Genomic DNA, 12,898 nt, shown 5'->3' on the forward strand with positions numbered 1-12,898 from the left:
CAGGCGACACTGCATCAAAAACTGACATCAATGTGTAAAGGATATCACCACATGGGCTCAGGAACACTTCAGAAAACCAATGTCAGTAAATACAGTTTGGCGCTACATCCGTAAGTGCAACTTGAAACTCTACTATGCAAAGCAAAAGCCACTTATCAACAACACCCAGAAACGCCGCCGGCTTCTCTGGGCCCGAGCTCATCTAAGATGGACTGATGCAAAGTGGAAAAGTGTTCTGTGGTCCGACGAGTCCACATTTCAATTTGGTTTTGGAAATTGTGGACGTCGTGTCCTACGGGAAAGAGGACAAAGAGGAAAAGAACCATCCGGATTGTTATGGACGCAAAGTTCAAAAGCCAGCATCTGTGATGGTATGGGGCTGTGTTACTGCCAATGGCATGGGTAACTTACACATCTGTGAAGGCACCATTAATGCTGAACGGTACATACAGATTTTGGAGAAACATATGCTGCCATCCAAGCAACGTCTTTTTCATGGACGCCCCTGCTTATTTCAACAAGACAATGACAAACCACATTCTGCACGTGTTACAACAGCGTGGCTTCGTAGTAAAGGAGTGCGGGTACTAGACTGGCCTGCCTGCAGTCCAGACCTGTCGCCCATTGAAAATGTATGCCGCATTATGAAGCGTAAAATACGACAACGGAGACCTCAGACTGTTGAACATCTGAAGCTGTACATCAAGCAAGAATGGGAAAGAATTCCACCTACAAAGGTTCAACAACTAGTGTCCTCAGTTCCCAAACGTTGAATGAATGTTGTTAAAAGAAAAGGTGCTGTAACACAGTTGTAAACATGACCCTGTGCCAGCTTTATTGGAACCTGTTGCAGCCATAAAATTCTAAGTTAGTGATTATTTGCTAAAAACAATAAGGTTTATCAGTTTTAACATTAAATATCTTGTCTTTGTAGTGTATTAAATTAAATATAGGTTGAACATGATTTGCAAATCATTGTATTCTGTTTTTCTGTTTAACACAACGTCCCAACTTCATTGGAATTGGGGTTGTAAACTGATACCATTTTTTGGGAGACCTTTTGGAGACCTTTTCAAGTCTCGAGTCTCTACAAATTGGAGGCACCACTGGGATGCTAAATCGTCAACTGGGATTCTAAATAGTCAATTCTATTACATTGGTACAGCAAAAGTAAAATATAAAGTATAACACAGTACAAGATAAGTCAAACATCTATGTAAACAAGCTAAGGAATTGGTGTAGAGGAGAGGCAGAAGATGAGAGGTCTGCTCTATGAGTCAGAGTCAGCCTCCCCCTAAACTAAAGTAAACCTACTTGATGCTAAAATAAAATGAGACAAAAGGAAAAAGTTTCTTGGTCATTGAGTAAAATTCAGATGAAATCTTCCTTCGCTGGATCAATCTCAAGTGGGGAAGCTGCACATATTTGCAACAACTTGACAGCTAACTTTTAAAATGGAATACATCGACAACATAGATTCAAATTCAAAGAAATGCCCAATTAATATTACAAATGATAAAAACAAATACTCCCTCCTTTGGCTGATTGGTATACTGTTTGCTCTCTGTTGAGGTATAGGCAAATTTATTGATGTGACCCTAGAAACTCTGAAAATATATCAAAACGACCAAAACCGTCCAAAACACAGGGAAGAAAGAAGAGCGGCAAAAGTGGGAGAAAGAGCGGTCATGTTGTTGCTACTTTTGATTTGTCCCATTCGCTGTTGTAACAGCAAGTAACTGGCATTATTTGTCTGGCAGTAACGATACAGTCATGAAATAAAAAAAATAAAAAAAAGCTGTTTTATATTTTAAATTGTTTGGCATGTTATCTTTTGATTTAAAGGCAATGTTAAAAACTATTGGTATTCGACTTGTTTGTAAACTTATGTAAATCGTTGTTAGAGGGGGCCACTGTATAAAATCTTGCCTAGGGCGCCACATTGGCTGATTTTAAGGCAGAAGGTCATTTGTGTTGGAAGAGATGGCCTGGCTCAAAATCTCTGTTCAAAAATGTTAAATTTGGGTTGAGTTAAGGGCTCTACGTGAGCCAAACAAATTCATCCACATCAAAGTCATCCAAGCATGCTTTTAGACCTTGCTTTGTGCACCACCGGCTCATTCATGCATGGACAGTAAAGGAACTTCTGAAATGCTGGACACACAGATGGAATTTGTAGCATATCCCTGATTGAATAATTAATAAATGTACATGTGTCCATATAGTCTGCTTGTACTACGTCTGCCTTGTCATGAATACCATTTACAAGGTGCTGGTTGCCACTCGATGACAGCGGCAGTGACCTCAGACGGGTGACATCACAACAAAGACAGCTGGCTGATGCCAGATATTAGACTGCTTGAGGTTTTCACAGCTGGACATGCTAAGAGGACCTGCAAATCATTCAGTAACAAACCAAATCACTGACAACCTGCATGAGAAAAACATTAATTAAGTGAAATGGGTTCAACTAATGACGGCACGGTGGATGTGTGATGTAAATGCTTGTTTGTTTATACAGTATGTGCCTTGTGATTGGCTGGCGACCAGTTCGCCCAAAATCAGCTGGGATAGGCTCCGACACACATGGGACCCTAGTGAGAATAAGCGGTACAGAAAATGGATGGATAGGTCGGTTATGCAAATCAAAACATTCCGGTCTGGACCTTTGCCCTGAGAAATCCTTTGGAACCGGACCCCACCAAATATTTATTTTAAGATCTTTCTTTTTTATTTTAAGATCTTTTAAGATAGAAAGTCACTGACAGTGTAGTGGTTCACTCACGTGACTTCTGTACAGGCAGCGTGGGTTCTATCCTTCTCAGTGACAGTGTAAATGTGAGTGTGAATCGTTGTCTCTCTCTACACGTGCCCTGTGATTGACTGGTGACCAGTCTAGTCTGCCTTTTGCCCGAAATGAGCTGAGATTGACTTCAGCTCCCAGTGACCCTGAACAGGATAAGTGGTATTACAAATGGGTGGCTGGATAAACTGCCAGAGTGAAATAGTGCTAATATCGTTGGTATCTTGTACCTTTTCTTCCTCTGGGGTCCTGTCAGTCGATACCTGTATGTGTTATGATGCAAAACAAAACAAAACAAAGAAACAAAATTGGATAGTATAAAATAATCCTGCGAGAGCATCCATCCAGCATCGGCCGCCTATTCATCAATTCAATGCAAAATGCCTCCTTCTAGAGATCCTTAACAATTTTGTTCCATCGTTTATTTGACAAAATGTGTGAATGGGAACATAGCCGAGATGATTATAATGTAAATATTTACACATACTTATAGTGAATTGTTACTGGGTCCTTTTTGTGTCTGTGGGGATTGGATGAAAGTCACGCACTCACGCTCATGCATACACACATTCTGGTTGGTGATGTGTTTCTCATAAAGGATGTCTCATGTTTCTTGCAGTGCCATGTAGATGAGACATACGCCATGCCATTAACTTGTATTTAGACAGCTGACTCAGTTTAGACGGGCTTCTCTCTCCTTCTGCATGACATCATGTCGATGGCTGATTGTGCTCAGCACGTTTAAGTGCACTTCTTTGTTCCTGAGCTTGACAAGTGTTCTGTTGTATCAAAGGTGTCACTGACCTTCCCATTACAGCTGCAATAACCACACCCCAGAATTCTGTCTCATTAAAAAGTGTTAGTCTATATCATTGCTCCATGGGAGACATTTTAATACAGTGCATGTTTTCCAAGTGGACATTGCACAAATACGCATTTATGATGACAACTTTGTTTTCCCCAGTTTTTAAATTACATCATCCCTTTGGTTCATCAGTGGACAAATTACCGTCTGCAAAAAGTCTGTACATTGTATAAAAGAACATTTACAGCTGTAGGCATCGTGTTAACAAAACTAAGCAACTTCAGAAAAAGCTCACTAGCTATTCATCATGAAACACCAGGTAGATGAGGGATGGTGTTTATTCAGTTTCAAAGTCCTCATGTTCTGTACCCGAAATGAACAGCTGGGCAAGTTCTCAATCAAACACGCCAGGTTCCAACTCGTCATTGTCGGAGTCAGTCGCGTGGCCGTGCGACTCCTCAGAAATGATGCCGGCTTTTACGAAAGCTCGAAAAACAGTGCAAGCAGACACGTTATCACAAGCATCCACAATCCATTCACAAATTGTGGCGTAACTCGCCCGGCGCTGCCTCCTAGTCTTAGTAAAGCTGTGTTCGCCGTCTGTCATCCATGGCTCCCACGCCGCTCACAACTTCACTTTGAACGCCCTGTTTACACGGATGTCCAGCGGTTCGAGTTCCTTCGTCAAGCCTCCTGGAATGATGGCAAGCTCCGAGTTATTGCACTCAGTCGAATGGAGACTGTAGAGATGTTTCTCCCTGCTGTTCTTTGCTCATTAATCCATTGCTCAAGTTGGTCTTCCAACACGGGCCACCTCGCCTTGTTTCCGCGGAAACTCAGCTTCGTCTTCTTGACTTGGCGAAGCTCGTTTTCCTGCTTCCTCCCCTTGCGAACCATGGATTCCTTGATCTTGAATTCTCTCGCGGCTGCTCGATTCCAATGTTCCTCCGCGTAACTAATAGCTTGCAGTTTAAACTGTGCTTCGTAAGCGTGTCTCTTCGTAGGGGCCATTTTCGGGGGTCCTTAGCCAAACCGATGCACATACCGGCGCTATATACCTACTGGGGGCGTGTCTTTAGCCTCCTCTGTCACGCGCACCCTTCCCCCTTTCCGTCCGCATACTGTCCTCAGTCACGTCCGCCTTCCTCTATATCAGCAGCGTGTCGGCAGGAAATGCTCCCAGTCAGTCAAGCGGAGCGCTCATTAAAGTCACACAATAACATTTACAGATTTTGGAACTCGGTGCACACATAAGGGGCGCCGCATTATAACGCGCCCCATCCATTTTGGAGAAAATGTAAGACTTTTAAGTGCGCCTTATGGTCGTGATATTACGGTACACATGGTGATCACCTAAAATCAATACATGTAACTAAGTATACACATACATAAACATTTCAGACAGCCCGCAGTTGGAAAAGGTTTTAGGTATAGACCCAGGCACTTAATGGACTGTTACACGTCTGTTCTTATTATTCACGTCATTTCAGTCAGTCCCTTTAGTGTTTGACACGATGACAACATTCTGTGGCAGGTGAAAAACAAAAACAAAAACGCGTGACAAAGCAAGTGCCCATAAACACCATGAATTTTTTTCCCCCATTCTTCCACCCACTAGGGGCACTACGAAGAGGAATGTCTAGATTTCAGAATACGAGGAAGAAAACAGACTAAGAAGAATTTAGCGTAATAGAAGAAGAAGTTAGCGTTGGGGGACACTAACGGCTATTTATACAGTCAATGACTGTATCAGCTGTTTCTGCTGTGTGCGCCTTGGCCTCTTAGGGGCAGTGTGGTGCGATGCATGCATGGAGCTACAGGCTTCTTTATACTGGCGCGGGCGGAGACCACGCTGACGTCACTGCGGCTATTCCGCATGCAGTTTGCCTTTATACTCGAGCGCAACCCATGTGCGCAGTTTTGAAAATGCAGTTCTCCTCCAAGTCGGGGGTGTCGCTACGGCTGGTATTGGCTAGGACACCACAGGGTGGAGTTTCCTCTGCATTTTTTGGCCATTTCCGGTAGTCATTTTTACTTTCCTTTCCAGAACAAGGAACAAAGCAACAACAATGGCGACCGTGGAACAGTGTCTGCTCGAACAAATGGACCTAGATGACCAGATCATACATTTAATTATGCTGCAAAATGGATCAAGAAGGCAGCGGCGTAGATGGTATGAAGAACCAAGGGGAACGCTGAGTACGTCATCACAGCATGTGACTAAAACGGACCAATCACGAGAGATGATCTCCGCCGCATTCTACACGCAGCAACAGTTTTTGCAATGTGTCGCATAAGGGTCGCGCGACCCAATGTCTCGGTCACGTGATGCAATGTGGGCGCTGTCGGCCGCGCGAACGCGGGAGTATAAAGAGGCCTTACTCATTTACTGTAAGCTAAAAAAAGAGTAGAAGAAGAAAGTCTCGCTATAACGTTAATAAACTCATTTTTCCCAGATTAGGAAGAATATATGCCTGTGATATTGTTATTTTATCTGCCTGTACGTGTTACTATGGCGTTTGTGTGTGAATATTCGTTATTTGAAGGTAAATCCCTCCCGTGACCAAATGCTAATATTGGCTAGCCCATCAATAGGGTTTTCGATTGCCTGTTAGCATTAAAAGACGTGTGTCTTGTATTTAAATATAAATGAGTGTAATTATTTTACTCCAACTGGTGTGTCAGTAAAAAGTTTAAAGCATGCTCAGAGAGGGCAGATTAACATTCTACAGGCTGCAAAGGACGAGCTGCGGTATGAGGCTAGCAGCATTACCTTTGGCTGTCGTCTTGAGGCTAACTTGAAGACCGTTTATCCGGTCAGGCGGCGCTGGTCACGGTTTCTCCTTGCGTCATCACAATATCCTGTCTTGGACGACCGACACTGTAAATGCAGTTTTGGGCCATTTTGACTAACGGCATTATAGCTCATGCAACACATTCTGTTTTAATGTGTTCTCATCTTTCACTCGGTCTAATGTATACTCACGCACCCTATGACATAACACCATTAGTGTTATATTGTCTCCTCCAGGGACATGTTTGCACTCTGGGTAACATTTCTGCAAAACATTACACAGTGTTTCATGGGGTATGACATGAAGAGAGAATTTCAGCCATATGTTAGTCTGAGGTGGCCTCTAAAGTTGCATATCTCATTAAAAACATGCCAGATGGGTGATGTCAGTTCAAGAAAAAAAAATGCTTGTGGCTATACTTTGTTTTTCCCTTTGCAAAGAAGGAGCAAAGTATGTCACTCTCAATGAGACAGTATATTTTTGCATGATTATCCGAAAGACAAATGATGATGCTACTTGTGAACACCAAGGGCCTGATTGCCTAAGGTCCCAACTAGTGGGCGCAAAAATGTGTGTTCACTCATCCTAAAACATTGGTCACAGTATTGGCAACAGGTGTAAAATTGATTGAAACCGGCATATTTATACAAGGGTTTTGCACTTTAGGTAGTGCTGATCCTTTTCACCTTGGAACATTTGGGAGAGCACCACGAGCGCAAAATAAAGTTTGAAATGATGGAATTGAAAGTGGAAGAAGTAGAAGATAAAAACAAACGTGAATGAGTTACAGAAAATGCATCGATGTTGCCGATAATTTAAGCAAGGAACCACATAAAAGCTATGTTTTTTTTTTTTTAATTTAGCTCGTCCTGAGTGCATGGCAATTGGAGGCATCTGCCTATCCAGCCTAACACTGGGGAAAACTTCAAAAACCTGAAAGGAGTGTCAGGTGATATAGCATGGCTCTTTCTTGTGAGTTGCTCCAAGTATGCACATAGATCAGGGGTGTCAAACTAATTTTGGTTGCAGACATTATGGTTTAGTTATGGTAATTGTCAGGGGTGTGACGATTAATGTTAGCAACATTTCGATTTGTATCACAATTCGGGGTTGCCAAATCAATTCAAGGAGAATACTGGTTCATTTAAAATGATACAGTGGCTGGAAATCGATTCAATAACCTTTTAGCCAAAAATACATCCAGTGTGACTGTGAAATAAATACCTGCATAATATAATAGATTTCTTAGATTCTTATTGTTTCTTGCAAGGGAATCGGATAAAAACTAATTATGCTCATTAAATATGAAGATTTTCCTGATCTGCTTTCCTTTTATGTCTTATTTGTCATATACTGCCCTGCAGTTCCATTATTGGAGCTTGGAGGGCTCTTTGCGTCCTCTCTCTCTCTCTCTCCCCTCTCTGTTTTCAGCACCTGTCTCCAATCAGCCTCATCACCATCGATATTTAAGCCTGCCTGTTCCAGGAAATCCTCGCCAAAGTATTGCAGCCTCTCCTAGCGGTACCACGGCCCACCGTACTCAAGTAAGCCACTTAACTCCTCGTTCCCTTGTTAACTCTTGTGTCTCCTATTTCCCAGTGTTCCCCCATGTTCCTGTCCCACGTCATTCGACCAAGCCAGCCGCCTGTTCTGTCCACTGCCTGCCACCTGTCCACGCCACCTGCCTGCCAACACATCCAGGACCACCTCCATAACCCTTGCTCAATAAACTGTTCATCATTTTATATCTGCCTCCGCCTGCTCTTGGGTCCAGCTACTCCACACACGTGACATTATTGTGTACTGCACTGTATGTGTTTTCTAGTAGACTGAGTCTGCTGAATAAAAGCTGATTGGTTGATTGTATTGTTTTGCAATAAAATGCAATAAAATACAAATATAATACAGCATATACACACCTCGACATCAAGCCTGCCTTGCTTGAATCCAGTACGTAGTATCGATACAATCAATTGATTACCTTTTAAAATTATTGAAATTGATATAGTTACTTCCGAAAAACTAACTAGCCGAGCACAGATCGACCCAGTCGGGTCGTAGGAATATAAATCGATACATCGATATAATGAATGAATTGTTACACCACTAGTAATTACGGTCTCATAGGGCTGTTACAACCATGACATTTTTATATATAATATAAATATAATATATATACTTAAGAATATATAATAATAATAATAATAATATAACAGGCAATGTCACAATACTTTTTATTGTGGTTTGATTTCGAGTTAACATTTTTTTTTTACACGATCCGAAACGGTCTCCCCGCCGGCTTTCATTTTGACCCCACTACTCTGGCACCGCTCTACGTACTGCACGTAGATTAGCTTCTACATCTGTTTGCGTGAGCAATCAAGTTTGCGCCCATTTTTTTCAGCTGCAAACCTTTAGTTAGTCCTAAGACTGTGAAGCCAAAACCCCTTATCCATATGGACAACACTGCAACTTCACTGAGATGTCTGGAAAAGTCCAAAATAATATTTTTGGTATGATATATCATCTACAGATGTTTATAATTTACATATATATTTATCATAGATTAGGCATAAAGATTCTTTGAAATGCGTCCAATTAAATCACTGGTATGTGCAACACTGTCCAAAGGGTAAAGACATTTCAGTCAAGTTATTAACGTTATTTTATATGGTTTGCCAGTAATGTGTCAGTAGAAAATATAACATGTTGACAGTCCATCGTAAACTGTGAGCAGGTGAATGCCAAATATAAAAAAGGCCAGCGACACAAGGGTGCTGCACTGAACGCAAAAAGTTGTTTAAATTCACAGAACAATTCCTTCTGTAAATAAACTTTTATGATGTCATATTTGATCACATGTACTTGATTTAATTTATGCACTTGGTTGTTTTTTCTCCTGGGGCCGGGCCCCTCTAGCTGGATGGCTGTTTGGTGTGCAGCTGCTCTCCAGATTGCCCCGCTTATAGGTCCCTTGTTGGGCGCCCGATCCGCCCTCCTTTCCACCAAACGGGGGGCACCGTCTCGCCTTCGGGCTGGGTGGGGACTGGCTACATTGTGGGCGTAGCGGGTTGGTGGGGGGCATCTCGTTCTCCTGGTGTGGGTGGGGGAGGGTGGTGTTGGTGGGGTGGGGTGGATCTGTGTAGGTAGGGGGCGTGGGGAGTGGCTGGGGGTGTGCCATTGGGTCCCTGCATCCTCCTGTGGGTGGCTGGTTTTCGGGACTCCTCGATGGGGCCGGTGGACCACCTTGGGTCCCTCGGTGTGGGAGGTGTTCCGTCCATCGGGCCACTCTTGGGTGGACTCCTGGGCCCGACCCCACCTCTCAATTTGGGGCCGGGTCCACCACAGCAATTACTGAGAGACTTCTGACGGTTATTGTGCATGTGAAAAAGTTCATTTGCATGTCTCTGCAGACACCCCCCCCTGGGACTTATTCGCTGGGTGTGGGGACACTCACTCATTGCGAGCTGTGGGTCGTGACCGAAAAAACAAGATCCCGGATACAAGTGGCCGAAATGAGTTTCCTCCGCAGGGTGTCCGGGCTCTCCCTTAGAGATAGGGTGAGAAGCTCGGTCATCCAGGAGTATCACAGAGTAGAGCTGCTGCTCCTCCACATCGAGAGGAGCCAGATGAGGTGGCTGGGGCATCTGATTCAGATGCCTCCCGGACGCCTTCCTGGTGAGGTGTTCCAGGCACGTCCCACCGGGAGAAGACCCCGGGGACGAGCCAGGACATGCTGGAGAGACTACATCCTTCGGCTGGCCTGCGAACGCCCCGGGAACGACCCGACCTTGGATAGGTGGTAGAAAATGGATGGATGGATAATGTAATTGTGTCTATTGTTGCCAGCGATGGTCGTCGCAACCACTTACATCCATATGAATGGGAGCAGATGACGAGCTCAAAATATTCCCCTCTCTTTTTATTGTCACTCACGTCCAATCTCAGCTCACGTTTTCTGTTAGTGGGCCAACAATCGAACGCTTGGCAAATTGTATTTTACAGTGATTTATATACAATGAACAGGTACTCGCCTCACCCACACCGCACCGACATGTCACCTCGGTCCTCCTCTTCAGTGGGTCGTCAGCGGCGAGAGAGTGCTTCACAGCACTCTCACTGTGCTGTGTGAAGCCGCAGGGGACGAGCGTCGCCGTGGCCGCTCAGAACACTTTCTCGCCGGCCACTATGGAGTGCTGTGGTAGTGACGTGGGACATGAGTGGGGGCTATTCCGATTCATGTGAATGGAACTGGGCGTGACTACCATTGCTGATGACAATGCTTTGCTATTTCATCCTCCACAATTGCATTAAAAATGACAAAATTAGTTAAGTATTGTTGTAAAACATAACGTGGTTATTTTTTAGACAGCTCTGCAGCGGCTGAGACTCGCTCGCTTAAAACCCGGAAATGCCGTGTTGCATTTCCGCTGAGTGGGCAGGTAACAGCCACAAAGTGGTCAGGTATAATATATGAATTTGTGCTTATAATTACCAAAATCCTGTCCTGTGCAAGAGGTTTTGGTGTGCAAAGGCTTTTGCATTTAAAATGACAAACCGCATACAGTAGATGTCAACCTCAAACCACATCACAGACTAGTTTTGACCTGTGTTATGCAAAAATCAGTAGAAAAAAAAGGATTCTGATGGAAGGGGACCTTTAACTCACAGCAATGCAGATGTTTTGAATCCAGATACAGTTTATGTCGGTTATCTGAATAAATATGCATACAGTACATTTTATTCTAAATAGATACAGTACAGTACATACAATACGTGGCTGCTTTCTATTACCTAATCCCAACAGGAATTTAGCACAGGGCCCCTCATGGATGGACCTATATGAGGACTGCTTAATTGGCCCTGAGGCATGACAACAGGAATTATATCGTCTGAGTTAGACAAAAAAAAAAAAAAACTACCAGACCTATTTGTGCAGGCAAAGGCAACATCCTGAGGCCCTGATGTCTCATTATCCACTGAAAGGTTTACCCTGTAGGCAAACTACATGGGGCCCGATTTCAGTTTACTCTGTTTTCCTTATGTGGACTCATTGAACTCACAAATCCGTGTAAACTTACAAACGCATGAAAACACCACACACATGGACGGCTGGATGAATGTGTGTGTACTGGATATGAAGATATTTGCATTCAGTCCTCAGGTTAAAATAGACTCTTCTTTGAATTTGATTTCCATCCATACATCCATCCATTTTCTTCCCCTTTATCCGAGGTCGGGTCACGGGGGCAGTAGCTTTAGCAGGGAGGCCCAGACTTCCCTTACCCCAGCCAGTTCATCCAGCTCTTCCGAGAGGATCCTGAGGCATTCCCAGGCCAGCCGAGAGACGTAGTCTATCCAGCGTGTCCTGGGTGGTCCCCGGTGTCTCCTCCCGGAGGGATGTGCCCGGAACACCTCACCGGGGAGGTGTCTGGGAGGTATCCTAATCAGATGCACCTCCCGGATGACCAAGCATCTAACCCTGCTTGCAACCGGGTTCTTGTTCTTTTGGTCACGACCCACAGCTCGTGCCCCATAGGTGAGGGTAGGAAAGTAGATCGACGGGTAAATTAAGATACAAAGTACGCATCACTGCAGACACTGAACCAATCTGCCCGTCGATCTCCCGTTCCATTCTTCCCTCACTTGCGAACAAGACCCCAAGATACTTGTACTCCTCCACTTGGGGGAAGATCTCATCCCCGACCTGGAGAGGGAACTCCACCCTTTTCCGACTGAGGACCATGGTCTCAGATTTGGAGGTGCTGATTCTCATCCCAGCCGCTTCACACTCGACTGCAAACCGCTCCATTGAGAGATGGAGATCACAGCTTGATGAAGCCAACAGAACCACATCGTCTGCAAAAAGCAGAGATGCAATACTGAGACCCCCAAACTGGACCCTCTCTACGCCTCGGCTGTCCATAAAGGTTATGAACAGAATCTGTGACGAAGGGCAGCCTTGACGGAGTCCAACCCTCACCGGAAACGAGTCCGACTTTGCTGCCAGCAATGCTGAACAAACTCTGAGACTGGTCGTACAGGGACCGAACACCCCATACTCCCAAAGCGCCCCCACACGGTCGAACGCCTTCTCCATGTCCCCAAAACACAGGTAGCCTGGTTGAACAAACTCCCATCCACGCTCGAGGACCCTGCCGAGGGTGTAGAGCTGGTCCACTGTTCCAAGGCCTGGACGAAAACCACACTGCTTCTCCTGAATCTGAGATTCAGTTGCCCGACGGACTATCCTCTCCAGCACCCCTGAATAGACCTTAACAGGGAAGTTGAGGAGGGTGATCCCCCTGTAGATGGAAAACACCCTCCGGTCCTCCTTCTCAAAAAGGGGGACCACCACCCCAGTCTGCCAATCAAGAGACACTGTCCCCGATGTCCACGCGATATTGGAGAGGCGTGTCAACCAGGACAGCCCCACAACATCCAGAGCCTTATTGAACTCCGGGCGAATCTCCGGGCCTTGGCACCGAGGAGCTT

The 12,898-nt window shown here is 44.7% G+C and overlaps 1 protein-coding gene and 1 long non-coding RNA gene across 2 annotated transcripts in view; both read left to right on the forward strand.

Moving 5' to 3' along the window:
• Positions 1-12,898, forward strand: part of LOC133482130 (uncharacterized) — a 240,958-nt gene that overhangs the window by 87,503 nt on the left and 140,557 nt on the right. The window lies entirely within an intron of this gene.
• Positions 3,326-8,148, forward strand: LOC133482221 (uncharacterized). The gene is made up of 2 exons (XR_009789723.1): positions 3,326-7,924; positions 8,003-8,148. It is a non-coding gene; the product is annotated as an uncharacterized LOC133482221 (long non-coding RNA).

Source organism: Phyllopteryx taeniolatus, chromosome 8 (assembly GCF_024500385.1).
Source record: "Phyllopteryx taeniolatus isolate TA_2022b chromosome 8, UOR_Ptae_1.2, whole genome shotgun sequence".
Classification (NCBI taxonomy): Eukaryota; Metazoa; Chordata; class Actinopteri; order Syngnathiformes; family Syngnathidae; genus Phyllopteryx; species Phyllopteryx taeniolatus.